Source organism: Suncus etruscus, chromosome 11, assembly GCF_024139225.1.
Source record: "Suncus etruscus isolate mSunEtr1 chromosome 11, mSunEtr1.pri.cur, whole genome shotgun sequence".
NCBI classification, from domain to species: domain Eukaryota; kingdom Metazoa; phylum Chordata; class Mammalia; order Eulipotyphla; family Soricidae; genus Suncus; species Suncus etruscus.
Genome location: NC_064858.1, coordinates 88167176 through 88184175, shown reverse-complemented (window position 1 = coordinate 88184175; position 17000 = coordinate 88167176).

The window sequence follows — 17000 nt, the reverse complement described above, 5'->3', positions numbered from 1 at the left end:
ATGGTGAACATTTGTTCCTTGAGTGAGTGATAACAAAAAAGAGATGTCTCTCTTCTTGCTCTTCCCAGATAGCAGATTGGTTTAGAATTTCTTTAGAGGATCATTTTTATTTGAGTAATGAAAATTCTATAAAGTTTACTATCTGAACCCTTGCTCTAAACTAGCTCTTAAATAGTACTTGTTTGCCTTTCCTGAACTCTGTGGTGAGGGTAATTTTTTTAGTTTTAATATTATCTTTTATCTCAATACTGCTAATAATGGTTTTTCATATATGTAATTTCTATACTACACCTATCACCAGTATATCCACCTACCTCTCTAAGGACTCTAATGACCCTCTTCTTCAACAATTCCCACTGTCAACTCAACTGTGTGGATCAGTTCTTCCAGTGTGTTGCCTCTGAACATCTGTGCTTCCTTGCTGTGCATCGTAAGTCCTAATGTAAGAGAAACCATTGTGTATCTATCCCTTTCTTTCTGTTTTGGGATCCTGCATTGTATTAGTCTAAAGGACATCTATTTATATATAATTTTGGTCATAATCTGGCTAATTCCCATTTGATTTTGGAATTTTCTTTAAATCTCTGATTCCAAATTCTCATAGCAGCTTCAACACTAAGGTAATTCATTCCCAACCCTATTTATCACATCTAGGTTTGAGCCTTGAGCACGTCCTACCATGAGTACCAAGCACCCATCCCAGATGGGATACACTTTTATAGCTTTATAACATTTTAGACAAAATATTAAATTTGCCTGAGTTTTTCTGTTAAGTAAAATGGGAGTGTAATTACTACAACAAAGATTTTATTAGATTAAACTGCTATTTCAAAACTAGATTAGTTGCTATTGGATCTTTAGATTTGCATGTAGTTAGTATATGAAGTCTCTAAGTTTATAATAATAAAAATTTCTTTTTTTTTTTTTTTTGATAATTCAAGTAGGTAGCTCTGGTCTTTCCCAATACCTGGGTTTTTCTCTGAATAATTTTAGTGCCACTGGGTCTGTCTTCTCACTGACCTTTCCAGTGTACAATCTTATTGTTCTATTCCCAATACTCTTTAAAGTCCTTTGTCCTTTGCTGTCTCTTGGTCTGAGGTTTGCTTCATTATAGTCAGTTTCTGGGGTCTGCCTCTCAAGGCCCAGAACCCTGAAACTCTTTGTCCCTCTTCTTTTCAGATTGGTGCTAAATGTGCTCCTATTTGCCAAGCACAGGTAAAGCATCAAAGAGGAATTTTCTGAACTATGTTCCCATTTTAAGTAATATTTTTGTTATTGTTGTTTGCTTTTGTTTTGTTTTGAGGTCACACCTGACCATACTTAGAGCTTACTTTTGGCTCTGCACTCAAAAATCACTCTGGCAGACTCTAAAGACCATATGGGTTTTGGAGATTTAACTGGGCTCTTGGTATGTGCAAGGCAAATGCCCTATACACTATATTTTCTCTCTTCAGCTCCCTTAAATGTTCTTCCTACTCTAAAGCTTTATTTTATTTTATTTTTTTATTTTTATTGTTTACTTGACTAACTGTTCCTCATGTTAATCAAATTTAAATATGACTAATTGTCTTTATTAGATTACCTAGAGCCCCTCTACCTCCACCACAACCAAGTTACAGAAAAGTGATTACCTATATAAAGCAAATAGCACAATTTCAGGTACATAGTATCATAAACATTTTTAAAAATAATTTTTCAGGGGTTTTAAAAATAATAATTTTCCACCTAATTGTTTATGTCACAAATACTTGGGAAACCTTTTGAAGAACAGAATTCCTCTCTTTACATGCTTTCTGGAGTTAAGGATGTCTGTAGTGTTAGGAAGCCTCTTAAGTAATATTTTGTAACATCTGGAGTGTGAGAATTCCATGAGAAGCCACCAGTTTTTTCTTTACTTAGCTATAGTTGGTTTGGTTTTCTGGTTTGTTTGGCTGTTTGTTTGGTTGGTTGTTTGGTTGGTCGGTTGGTTGGTTGGTTGGTTTTTGGGCCACACCTGGTGACACTCAGGGGTTACTCCTGGCTATGCGCTCAGAAATCTCTCCTGGCTTGGGGAACCAACCATATGGGACGCAGGGGGATCAAAACACAGTCTGTCCGAGGCTAGCACGGGCAAGGCAGAGATGCCTTACTGCTTGCGCCACAGCTCAGTCCCCTATAGTTTTTTTCTAAAGATCTTCTTTTTATTAAGTCAAAGTTAATTTCTACTCATGCTTTTTCTTAGTTCCCAGTAGCAAATAGGTAAATAAAATCACATACTCTCCTTCAAAGTCCTTCAGTCATACATAAAAGCTACAACTGTTGCCTCTCCTACTCCTCTTTACTTCTGGCTAAACATTTCCAGCTTTTCCAACCAGTTCCATGTGCTAACCTTATAAGCCTCTTTATCTTCCTAACATGCTATTATACTTCAGTGTCTACAACAAAATGTAGAACTCCAGGTTTCTGTTGATCAATAATAAAGGACTCCTACTATTACACTGTCAGTATCTGGTTTATCTATGTTGTTGAGAGGGCAGGCAAAATGCTTTACACCAACATTGATTCATCAATGTGCTTATTATCACTTGAGACTTTTCTCTCTTGGCTTCATCTCATCACTTTGGGTGGTAGGACTTCTTGATTTATGCTCACATCTGATATATATCTATCTCACTTACCTCTTATTTTCTTAGATTCAGTCTTCCTGTCTCTTAGGTTTTATTTGAATCCCAAAGCAATCATCCAGAGCAATCGCTACAATTCTACTGATTTGTGACAACATCTTACAACAACATTAGCAAAAATATTGACAAGAGAAGGGATGAGAGGAGGGCTTGGTGTCATAGCAAGAGATAATATCTTTGTTTTGCTTTGTGTGTCATTAGACTGAAAGACAAACTCTGAATCAGAATATCTGATTACAATTGCAACCTCTTTGTGAAAATCATAATCCTAGAGAAGTTAATCAAGTTTTCGATGTCTCAGTGATTTCATGAATAAAATGGGAACAAAAATAATAATAGTGCTGATGTCTAGGAATTTTTTTTAATATCTAGGATTTTTTTTTTTGGTTTTTGGGCCACACCCAGTGATGCTCAGGGGTTACTCCTGGCTATGTGCTCAGAAGTCGCTCCTAGCTTGGGGGACCATATGGGACACCAGGGGATCGAACCGCGGTCCGTCCAAGGCTAGTGCAGGCAAGGCAGGCACCTTACCTCTAGCGCCACCGCCCCCAATATCTAGGATTTTTATGAGTGTTCAACTGGAGTAGTATTCAGAGTAAGATGGGAGAGTTAGCAAAGTCAGGAATTTTTGTGAAGAGGCATATATTTAGATGAAGATTGTATTACCATTCTATTTATAAATTGCTTGAACAAAAGCAAGCTCTCAACATATGCAAATCACTTAGCACAGTAGCTGGTACTTAGAGATTGCTAAGTTAAGTGAAGATTCTTGCTACAAATGTTATTTATAATATCAGTTAGTTCTTTTTATTTTCTTGGAATTGTTCTTGTCATTATTTTATATTACATGATACTTTAGTTTTAAAATCAACCCATGGTTTTTGGCCATCTTTGTTTTTAGGGATAGAAAATAAAATTAAATTAAAATGTGCGTAACATTCCTTTTATTTTAATCTCTCCCTACAATAAACTTTTAAACATGCTGCTTAGAAAACCATTTCCAAGAGTTAATAAATCTTGGAGGCTCTTTATTTTTCTAGTTGTGCCTCCAGTTTCTTTTATTATGTGTAGAAAAGCATGCTATGACTTTAGAATAGTGTCATTGCTAATTCTATATTCTTGAACTGCCCTTGAAATAAAGAACAATCTTCTTACATTGTTATTAGAAAAAAAAATGGTGGATTTGAAGACCCTTAGCATGCTTTCTGTTGGTACTCTAATTGCATACATTTGAACTGAGTACTGAGAATTCCACTCAGATGCCAGTTACAAATGAAATATCCAATATGGAAAATAATGATTGATGTACACAATTGCTTACTGAAAAGCTCTTCCCTGCGGCCTGCCTAGCAGATGGAGAAAGGAAAAATGATAGTCTGTTCTCCTGGAAGCCAACCATCACACCTCTGCTAGCCTACCCTGACACCTGCTCATGTTGTTAGACCTACATCTGCACTTTCTTTTAAGTTCGTACTCTCCTCTAAAGAATTATTTTTTGGGCATCCTAAATCTAGCTTAGACCCCATTCATCTCCTATAAGGCTCTATAGGTTCTCCTGGTCTCAGAACTCTTTTGATTTTTATTTTCTTACATATAGGAATCGGAAATCTTGTCCCTCCCTCTTGCCACATTCTTCTTTCCATGCTAGCTCTCCAAAGAACTGACCCCAGACATACATAATCTGAAATTCTATTAACTATTAGGCTGACTGTTCTATTGAGAATGTGGTAAAATACAGATGATGGATTAGCCAATTTATTACATTTTGGGTGGGATATAGAAATCTGTGTGATGAAAATGTTTCCCTGTTAATCCTGAAGTATTTTTCAGCTTGGGAGCTGTATTTCACCTATCACCACCACATCAGTTTTTCTAAATCATGACTCAGTTCATGCCAAATTTTTTCCCAACCACTTTAATGTTTCTCAATTGCCTGTCTGAAAATTAAGTGCAAAATCCCCAATTTGATACATGAACTATATATGATCATTATAATTTGACCCCAATCATTTTTCCTTTATTATTGAAGCTGCATGATTTACCATAGTGTTAATATTCATGCTTTTTGTGCACAGTTTCTCTGTATACAACCACCAAAGTGCCTAGGAATTTCTACCACTGTCTTCCTATTATTGTCACATGCCTACTTTTATTCCATTCAATTTCTGTCTATGACATTCAACAGGCTTTCTGACATCAATAACTTTACATAGTTTTGCTCTCTCCAACTTGAGTGTCTTTTGCTTCCCTCTACCAGCTGCTTTTCACTTTGATTGTTTTGGGGGACCCACAGCCAGTAGTAATCCAGAATTACTCCCATTTCTTTGATCAAGGATCACTCTTAGCAGGAATCCAAGGACCACATGTAATGCCAGGGATCTAATCCACATGCAAGCTCTACCTGTTGTACTATTGCTCCGGTGCTCTCTACCAGATGTCTAAACCCTGCCAGCTTTTGCAGATCAACTTAAACTCTCTATCAAAGCTTCACTTAACCTTCATCCTCCACCTTTACTCCTAGGTTAAAGCTCCATTTACTTAATCAAGAAATATTTACTAAGAAACGCTGAGGCTTTTGGTGTCAAGGAAGGCCCTAGAGGCACTATGTTCACAGAAAAAGCCTTTACAGAGCTTGTAGTCCAGCAGCTCCCTGACTGTAAGTGAATCTCTCGATCCTTATAGCTGTTGGTTTCTTTCTTTTTTTTCTGACATTGATCTTGTAGAAGTTTCTGTGAGCCAACCCTGTGCCCTCTGTTAGACTGTCAATTCATTTATTGTGCCCTGAAGCATCTACTGTAGGTTTGTTCACATGGCTGATGCTCATCAAAGTGTTATTGGACTGAATTGAATTCCTCCACAGGTCTGAACATAAAGTAGATGTTCATCATTGATTGGCGTTAGGCACTTCAACTAGTGCAGATCATTCTCTATTATAGAAAATATGCTTTATGGTTACCAAAGCAGAGCAAAACAGACAAAAGATAGCCAAATTTTTGAGGATAAATGCCTTTTGATAAAAATCTTAAAATTAGAATTTGAAGACAGCGTTTTAAATAACCTTCAAAGACACGTATTGAAATAACGGCAAGACTATGTATGACTTATAAAACCACATTGGTAAACCGAGATAAGAAAATGTACACAAGTTGTCCACCCATGTCTTCTTAATTCTCAGGAACAAAGATGGAGTTTCCTTTCTTGAAAAATCTCAAGATAGGCAAGACCAAGAAGAAATAATTGTAATAAAAAAACCTTAGAGGTATGTGACTAGCCTCTAAATTCCATAATAAATGTGCTTTGTTGAACATTAGTGTCAACATGTCATAACATCAGCTCATTTGGTGTGGCATAACTCCTGAAAGTCTTCTTAAAATGTCAAAATAGCAGCTATAGCTCTTCTTTTCCTGTAAAGAAAATAGGAAATAGTAATAAATTTCTGTACTGCACACAGGCTGTTGGTTCGACAGGTCTGTTTCCCAGCTCCCATGCTGGTTGTCAAGTGGTTATACCCTTGAGGACCATGCAATGTTGTTCTGTGAGTATTTGGTTATTGCTCTCCTGTGTTTACTAAAGGGCTAAAAGGAAGAATTCTAGGGGGCATGTAGGGAATGGATGGTAGAAATATCCTGAAAATCCTTCCTTCCTTCCTTCCTTCCTTCCTTCCTTCCTTCCTTCCTTCCTTCCTTCCTTCCTTCCTTCCTTCCTTCCATCTTTCCTTACTTCCTTCTTTCTTTCTTTTCTTCCTTCCTTCTTTCCTTCCTTCTGCCCTTCTTCACTCCCTCCCTCCGTTATTCCCTCCCTCCCTCATTCCCTTTCTCTCTCTCCCCTCCTCATTCCCTCTCTCCCTTTTCTCCCTCTCTCCTTTCCAGCCTTTCTCCCTCTCTCCCCCCTCATTCTCTCTCTCCCTTCTCTCCCTCTCTCCCTTCTGGCCTCCCTCCCTCCCTCTTTTCCTCCCTCCTATACCCAACTGTGATCAATGGGCTCCCAGGGATGGAACTCTGTTTAAAGGAAAATAGAAAAAATAAGAAAAAGAAAAGAAATATCCTGAAAAAGAGCCCTATTTAGAAAAGGTGTTTGCTTGTCTTGTGCCTCTGTGCCCAACATTGTATTGATAATATAATAGACATGGCTGGCAGTGAATGTTATATAGATTATAATTTCTTGCAGCTGGAATATTCTGAAGCTTGGTCAAAAATGCTCAAAGATCATTTAGAATTCTAAGTATCTCTATGTAAGGAAGCATTCAAAAGATCGGGCTTCCAAAGAAATGCAAAAAAGTAGAATTCAACCTATATTGATAACTTACCTTCTGTAATCTGTATAGAAATAGCATATAATGCTAGCAATTTTAAGCTTACCTAGCCAGAGCATGCAACTAACGCTTCTCCATTGCTCTTGTATACTTCTGAGCCTGCGCGATGTGTGTTTATTAGAAGGAAGGATGCAGTCAAGAGGAACTTTGATGTCAGAGTATAAGGCAAACCCATAAGCCACCAAAAGAAATAAGACATATCCTCCCCCTCATCTCCAAGCTCCCTGAGTCTCAGCTGCTTTTGCTGATCTGATTCCCCTGTTCCCCCCTTCTGTTACAGTTTCATGCTCTTCTCTGTCATTTTGGGAGTGCTAAACTTGGAATAATAGACACTAGGCACATCAGCATTTTTGATATTTTCTTTCCCTCATAGTAAACCAGCCTTTACTTAAATCTGGTGGCTCTCCTTTACTACACAATAAGTCTATCTCTTGGGCTGACTCTTCAAAATGTTTGTTAAAACAAAAAAGGCACCTTTGTCAGTTTCTGAACTCCTATACTTTTTGAGATAAGGAACAGGATTATTTGAATTTTTATCATCTCTCCCCATCCTTTTTGTTGCTGTTAATTCTAACTTCCATTTTTCTTTGATTTGCAAAATGGGATGGAAATGATTGCTAGAGGCTTTAATGTTGATAAGAATTGAACTTTGAAACAACTGAAATACAAGAGTGAGCTGAGCAAGTGCATTAATGAAACCAGAGACATAATTTTTCCTTATTGTTTATTTTCTTTGAGGAAGTATGAAGTTGGCAACCATAAAAAAAAAGAGGTGATAGCTCAATAATCTTAAATTTTGGAGTCAAAGCAGGAGTGTAGCAAGTAGGACAATTGCCCTGCACATTGCAAAACCAGGCATAATCCCAGATACCACATATAGCCACCCCCTCTAAATCCTGTCAGTAATTGATCCTTTAGAGAAGAGCTGGGAATAAGCCCTGAGCAACACTAGATGTGGTCCAAAACCAAAACCAAAATCTTAATTCCTAATCTAACTAATCTAAATCTTAATTCCTAACCTATTTACACCTGAAGAGATTAAAATGATTAGCAATATAGTATAAACTACAGTGTCAAAAAAATCAAAGAGAGAGAGAAAAAGAGAGGGAGAAAGAGAGAGAGAAGTAAAATACCTGCCATAGAGGCAGGCAGTGGGGAGGTGGAAGAAGGTGGGAGGGAAACTGGGGACATTGGTGATGGGAAATGTGTACTGGTGAAGGGTGGTGTACACTGTATAACTGAAACTCGATCATGAGTAATTTTGCAATTTTATAACTATGGGCAGATCCCCGTGCCCCAGCTAGCTGGAATCAATAAATCTGATTTTTCTGATTGCATTCTCTAAAGATTCATGGGTCTTTATTTGAGGCGGTGGTTTTGCTTGGACTCTTAACAACATATTTTATGTTTATATGTGATATATACATATATGTATATATCTGATTCATTCAGGGATAGAGAACTCAAAAACTCTTAAGAACATATAAAACAGATGTAATTTGACTGTGCTAAGAGATTACACCTAATGATATTTATGGGGCCCTATATGTAGTGCTGAGGATCAAACCTAAATAAACCAAATACTATATAGTTTTTAAAAAGTCCTTTTTTTGATATTTTTTCTAAGGCACACCTGGATCTGGTCAGGCTTACTTCTAAATCTGTGCTGAAAGCTCATTTCTAACTGAATCTTATAGGCTCTATATCATACCAGGGATCAAACTTGGAGTTGCTATATGTAATTGTACCTGAGATTCTGTTTATTTGGTCAATGCTGAATATTGTTATATTTTTATTCTGTTGAAGCCATTGTGATTTATAAACTCCTTCACAATTGGGTTTCAGACAAACAATGAATCAGGGTCAATCCCACCACAACTGTCCACCACCCTCCACCAATGTTCCCCAAGGGCATCCATACCAACCTCTAGTCCCCAGTCTGCCAGTATAACAGGCCCATTTTAAGTTTGGATTGTTTAAAGTTTGGGTCTATTTATTCCATTGTTGTTGCCTTTGACTGGGATATTTAGTTCTGTCTTTTTTTTTTTAACACTACCAATACACCTAAAACTGCTTGGCACCTGGCCCACATCCTTTCATATTTGTATTTCTCTTCTTCCACTCAGTTTATTTAAATTTCCTTGCCTGGGGCCATGTGTGTTTGAGATATCTCTCATTGAGACCATTGCATTTCTTCATGCAGTTATTCTAAATACCATATATAAGTAATGCCATTCTGTATTTATCCTTCTTTGGCTTACTTCATTTAACATAATATTTTTAGTTCCATTTGTATTGCTGAAAATTTCATGATTGCATCATTTCTTACAGCTATATAGCATTCCATTGTGTTTATATATATATATATATATGATTTATTTATGATTTACTCATCTGTTGTTGAAGATCTAAGTTGATGCCGAGTCTTAGCTATTGTTCTGAGTGCTACAATGAATAGTGATATGTATACATCCTTTGGGATGAATATTTTTTTGTCCTGGGGATAGATACCTAAAAGAGGAATAGAGACCTAAAAATGGTCATATGACAGCTCAATTTTGAGTTGACCGAGAAACTACCATACTGTTTTTCATAGGGTTTGGACCAGGCAGCATTCACACCATCAGTAGATAAGAGTTCTTTTCTCATCACATACCTGCCAAAGGATTGTTTCCAGTATTTTTGAAATGTACCATTCTCAGTAGCATAAGATGATATCTTATTGCTGAGTCTCATTGTTGTCTTGATTTGGATTTCCCTAATAATAAGTGAGGAGAATTTTTCCATGCATTTGTTGTCCATCTGTTGATCTTCCACAGAGAAATGCCTGTTCATTTCCTCTCTCCATTTTTTATTGGGTTTTTAGGTTTTGTGGAGTTAATCTTTGTGAGTGTTTTGTATATATTAGTTAACAACCCTTTATCTGATGTGCTGAGTGCATTCAGTTAGCTGTCTTCTAATTTTAGCCTGTGTCTCTTTTGTCTTTTAGTTTGATGTAAAGACTAATATCAAATACACTCTTCTGCAATTGTCAGCAAGAATGTGGATTCTTCAGTTGAGCCTGAAGATTGTACTGTGTGAAATTGATGTCATAAGTTGAATTTACAAATTGGCTTATTTCCTTTATTCTTAGCCAGTGTCTTGACACTTTCATGAACCAAAAGATATATATGTTTTTAGGGTCATCCTAGTTGAGGTTAAATGAGAAGCAACCCTCAGCAATACTTAACCTAATGGCCCAAGCATAATATTTGGGACTCAAAAACTTAGTTCTTGGGGCCAGAGCAGTGGTGCAATCAGTAAGGCATCTGCCTTGCCCACGCTAGCCTAGGATGGACTGAGGTTCCATCCCTTGGTCTCCCATATGGTCCCCCAAGCCAGGAGCGATTTCTAAGTGCATAGCCAGGAGTAATCCCTGAGTGTCACTGGGTTTGCCCCCCTCCCCCAATTAGTTTCTATATCATGGCAGTGCTAGAGGTCACAAGGGCTATATTCAGTGGAGCACAGAGGGTCATGAGGTTCTGCAGATCCTACTCAGGGTCCTATACACACTAAGAATGGACTCTTGCATTCAAGGTGTTTGTTACTCCCCTGGCGATATATTTTCAAAAGCACGATGTATCAAGAAGAAAGCTTTCCAAATTCATCAGACAGGATAGTACAGCTTTGTGAAAAAACTCCTGGACTAAAGCAAAGTATATGTCTTGTTTTCATGCTGACAAGTTACTTATTTACTATGACCTAGGCAGGTTCTTTCATCTGTATATCACTGTCTTTTATCAGCATAATATGAGTACTATAAATTCTCACAGACTTTCTAAGGATATTTGAGTTGATGTAAATGTACATACTTTGAAGTTCAACCCACCTATCATATACCACAAATAATGGCTATGTTATGGTATTCAGAGATGAGGCAATTTCCCTGTAACTATTTAACTCTTCAAATATTTATTCACTCCTTCCTTCTTTTCTTGGAGAATGGGGGCATTTAGCAATGCTCAGAGGTTACTCATGGCTCTAAATTCAGGTATTACTCCTGGCAGTGCTCAAGGGTCTATATGGGATGCTGGGAATCAAATCTGGGACTGCCTGCTTTGTGAAAAGCAATGCTCACTACTATGCTATCACTCCAGCCCCCTTCCTTCTTTTATTTATTAATCCATTCAATCAGATTGTGTACAGATGGGTTGGAGTAATTATACAGTAGACAGGGCACTACTATAATTCCCAAGCTCTACATATCTATCTGATCCTTCCCCAGAGCAACACTGTGTGTAGCACAAATACCAAAGCAAATAAACAAACAAAACCATGGGATTCTAGGCAGCCCTTAAAAAGTTGAGGGAGTGGGGCTGGAGAGATAGCATGGAGGTAAAGCGTTTGCCTTTCATGCAGGAGGTCATTGGTTCGAATCCCGGCATCCCATATGGTCCCCCGTGCCTGCCAGGAGCAATTTCTGAGCCTGGAGCCAGGAATAACCCCTGAGCACTGCTGGGTGTGACCCAAAAACCAAAAAAAAAAAAAAAAAAGTTGAGGGAGCATAAATAAAAACAAAATTAAAGCCCTTGATCCATCTTAAATTATTGACACACACACACACACACACACACACACACACACACACACATATATATATATATATATAGATATAGATATAGATATAGATATATATGTGAGGTCCCAAGTTTGATATCTGGCACAATATGATCTTTAGAATTAATCTAAATAAATGCCTCTACATTGTCAGAATTATGCACAAAATAATAATTCTGATAGCCTCTGAGTATTGATCATAGAACCAGAAATAAACATTATTCACCTCTAGATGAGAGAGAAAAGAGATATATTTATGTATATATATACATAAACATGTATATATATATATTCCATGAAAAAAGGATCAGGAATGTGGTTTTTACAAGAACTTTAGTGAGTCATAATCAAAGAATGCAAGAAATAGTCCATTGGTAGGTACAAGCAGTATCAAGTATCGAAGTAAAGGTATTAGAGAATTTTCAAGAGATATATCAGAGTAAAGAGCTGTCTTTACCTTTTTTTTTTCTCCTTTTGGTTTGTTTTATTTTGGGTTACACACACAGCTGTGTTTATGACTTTTTCCTGGCTCAAGCTCAGGAATAACTCCTGGCAGTGTTTGGGAATACGTGTGTGTGTATATATATGTTTGAGAAAAACCAAGGCTATCTAAGCACCATAATGCCTGTACACCCCTCTGCGTTTCTTTTCAGAATGTAGGTCATAAATGGGAAGCATGGAAGCAGAGATTGCTAGAAACATTTTGCAAAAATGCATCAAGAATCTATAAGTGAGCTAAATAGTTCAACAGGAAAGGCACTAGAAAACCCATGTAGAGCTGACCCGAGATAATCACTGGTACTTTAGATATTCCTCCAAGCCCATCTGGAGTAACCCTTGAACACAGAATCAGGAGTAAGTTAGTCTTGAGCACCACTTGATATCTTTCAAAAACAAACAAACAAAACTTATAAGAAAGAATTTATGGTGATCTGGAATAGGGATATGATGGTGACGGTTGTAATTATATATATGTATATATATTTTAAAGATAGAATCAAAATCATCAGGGTTATTGATATGTTGGATATGAGATGAAGAGAATAAAAGGAGTTGGAAAAATTCCCAATTAAATGAAAGTTTGGGATAGAAAGGTACAGTTTGGTACACACCTTTCATTTGGGAGGCTTGAGTTTGATCTGCAGCAACTGATAACCCCCTGAGAAAAACTGTGAATAATTTTTGAACAGAGCCAGAGTGGTCTGACTATTGTGGGTTATAAACCAAACTTTAAAAATCATGTTTTCTGTGGGTATATGGGGAACAGGAGTAAATCAGAGTACAAACTTAACATTTTTTCCAAAGAAATTATTGATTTATTTCTTAATATATATGACATAATTTCTGACCTATAGAAATACATAATCATTTGGGAAACTAAGATTCAATTGAGTGGTCAGAGGTAAAATACTATTAAACAGAAATTAAGCTACAAATCTTACAGTTTTCAAAAATGTGACTGTCTTTAAATGGAAAACATAAAGTACTGCATCATTTAATTAAATTATCTCTGGATGGTTTATTGAGGCCAAGTTGAAATGTGAATTCGGATGTGATTGTACATGTTAGAATCAAATTAGATAGTATAGCCACACAGCATAATATAAACATTACTTTCTAAACCAATTTAATTTGATAGACCTGAGTTCAAATAATGGTTCCATCACTTAGTAGCAGTATGTTCTTGTGGAAAGTTCTTTATACACTCAAAACCTAGATACTTTTTTTGCATTTAATACTTAACTTGCAATAACTAAGCTGCCTTTGCTGTGAATGTTATTTATTTTTGTTTTCGAAAATCTCCCATGTGCTTTACAAATCAATCTCACTCAGTTGAGTGTTTATTATCCAGCATATTTCTTATGCAGATATAATTAGTCTTTGCTAAAAACTAAAGGTTGCATTTATATTCTTTACTTTCATGAGTGTCTCTGCTGAGTACTAGAAGGAGTTGAATCTGTGTTACCTATGTAACACACAACAATGTGATATGAGGATATCTGTTAATGGGCATGCAGCTAGGTAATGTAGGAACCTTGTTGATGGACCAATTTAGTAAGGGGTAGAATGTTTCCTTAATGATCTGAGTGAATGATGACATGGATCACACTTTTGATGGTCTTTAACTTAATAGTTTGAGGGGGCTGCCATAATAGAGCACCCCTAACTGAATGGCTTAAACGTCAGAAATTCATTTGTTTGTTTGTTTGTTTTTATGTTTTGGGGCCACACCCAGGAGCTCTCAGGGGTTATTCCAGGCTCACACTCAGAAATCATTCCTGTCAGACTCAGGGGTCCATATGAGATTCCAGGGATTGAACCTGGGTCCATCCCGGATGGGTAGAATACATGGCAAATGCCCTACTGCTATGCTATTACTTTGACCCCAGAGAATTCATTTCTTGGAACAAAAATCCAACACCAAAAAGGATGACAGGACTGATACCTCTTGAAGGTTGTACATAATCAGCTTCCTGTCTTCTTATGTGTGGTGGTTTTCTAACAGTTGGCCTTATACTTTGGCTTGTAAAAGTACCATCCCAAAATCTTTCTTCGTGTTTACTCCATGTGCTACCTTTGTCTATTGTTTTTTTATTTTTATAAGGACATCATTCATAACTAAGTATGAATATCTTAATTAATATATCTATAAATGACACTATTTCCAAATAAACTCACAGTCCTAGGGCAGTCTGCAGTCTGCACCAAACCTTACAGTTTGGTGGAGGATGGATTTGGGTCATATCCTGTGGTACTCAGGGCTTATGCCTAGATCTGTGCTCAGGGATCACTCCTGGCAAGGCTCAAGGGATTTCTTGGGTGCCCATTCTACTTCCTATACTATAATTCTGACCCTACCTTACAAATAAGGTCTTGTGCTCTGGGGAGGAAGTAAGTTTGCTATCTTGAAAGTATACCAGATTCTAAGAAACAAACAAACAACTTGTTTGAATGCTCTTTTATGACTTACTCCTCATTTTATATCCAGGGCAATCCTTGATTCTTATTTGTTGACCTTTCCTCATGGCAAAATCCTTCAAAGAATTTCCCTCTTCCTTAAAACTCAACCCACCCACAGCAGAGGATTTCACATGCAGACTTTGCATAGAAATGATCAACAAAGGCACCTCAGGGCAAGGTTAATGAAGAGCAGTTTTCATTCTATGGCCATCTCCACACCCCGCCTCTCCACTTATATTTTCGACATATGGTTGTTTTTTTATAATGTCACTTTAATGTTTTCTTTGTATTTAATTATTTAAAGATTTAATAACAAACTGCTGAGAATCAATTGCCCACTAGGGACTCATTTTGAATTCTTGTTCCTTTTGCATAACAGTTAATTTAAGCCCCTGGAAACTAAAAGCACACAGCTAAGATGGGAAAAAAGAGAACTTAAATGCTTTCAGAAAAGAATATCTGTAGATAAAATTAAATTCTCCAAAATATCTGATATGTATATCTTATCAGCAATAGGCAGTACTGACTGTCAAGGTACACCAAAACAAATAAATTTAAATGTGTTTTGTATCCAATAATATAAAGGAAGACTATAAGTCAAAGGTTGATTTTATATTTCGTATGGATTTTTTAGGACTTTATTCTGAGTGTTGGAAGTAAGGAGATAGGAAACTGAATACTATTATTGAGTTTATTGACATAGAAAATAAAATTTCAAGCTATCACTTTTAGTATTTAATTCACTTAATATTTTTTCCTTAAAAGTACTATGCTTAGGGGAACAAGCCAGACAGAAAATGGCAACTGCAATATGGTCTTACTTTTATAATTTAATTAATTAATTTATTTTGAAGGTTTTGTAAAGTAATAAGTGGTACTCAGACATTACTCCCAGATCTGTGCTGATAGCACTTGGAATTGACCAGGGTTGTCCATGTGCAAAGCAAGCACCTTAACCCCTGTACTATCTCTCCAGCCCCACACTTTAATATTTTGGGGGAGGCAAGGCTCAGTGGCTACTCCTGGCTCTGCACTCAGAATTACTCCTGGAACTGCTTAGGGGGCCATATGGGACACAGGGGTAGAACCTGAGTAAACTACATGCAAGGCATATGGCCATCCTATATATTATCACTCTAGACCTCACACCTCAAAAAAATTTTATATGATTTGTTGCTGAGCATTTTTCTCTCTCCTTCCACAATTATAATTTTCATTTGAATAAGCTCTGAACAAAGGTATCTATTTATTAGTATATTATATATAATATTATATATTTATATATTATATTATATTATATTATATACCTGTTTTGAATCACCAACTTTATTTGATATCCTGCTAGGTACTAAGGCTCCAAGGAGAAGCAATGCTGCCAGCTATATCTTTGATTTCACAGTCACTCACATTCATTCTTGGGAAAGAAATAAGGACCATTATATTGTATTGTAATGTGGGAAAAACAAGACATGTTGGAAACAGATAAAAAGAACACTTAGCCCAGATTTTGAGCAAATGGAAAAAGTAATAATTACCCTAAGACCTGTAAAATAAACAGGAATACCCCTCCAATGAGATAAAAGGATAAATTTTGGACTTTTCAACAAGAATCACTTCTGGCACAACCCATTGGGCCATATGTGTTTCTTGGGATTAAAATCAGGTGGTTTTGTGCAAGACAATCTCTTCATTAACTGTACTAGCTCTCTGCTCCCTCACCATCCCTTTAAAAAAATCTTGTAACATATTTCAAAAATAGTTCAGTGACTTGGGCCGGAGCCATAGCATGGTGGGTAGGGTATTTGCCTTGCACATGGCCAACCCAAGTTCAATGAATCCATGGTATACCATAATCCCCCAAGCCTACCAGGAGTAAATTCTGAGTGCAGACCCAGGGGTAACCCTTTAGCACCACCAAGTGTGGCTCAAAAACAAAACAAAACAAAACAAAACAAATTCAGTTAATTATTTATATGCCCTAAAATAACTCACTGAAGTAGCTTTATATAGCCTAAAAAGACATTACTACACAGGGCCAAAACAATAATATAGCTGGGATGGGCCTTGCATGTGACCAATCTTTTTTCAATTTACTGTATCTTATATGGTCCACCAAGCACTACTAACAGTAATTCCTGATTACAGAACCAGAAGTCAGCCCTGAGCACCATTGGGCATGGCCCGCAAACAAAACATAACTGTGTATATTATAATGGCATATAGTATTCTGTAGCATATAACTACTTTAATTGCCCATGATTTGTAAATAATTACCACTGCTTTATACAGATGTGAAGTACAATGGTAAGGACCTAAGGAATATGACAAATGGGAATTTCAAGGACTGTGAATTTAATTGTTCAAAGTCAGGAATAGTTTCTTGATTGACTCTCTGGATAATCCATTGACTAGTCAATACAAAAGTTTGCATTCCAAGTATGTAAAAGGTTTTGATTCAGGAAACCCTA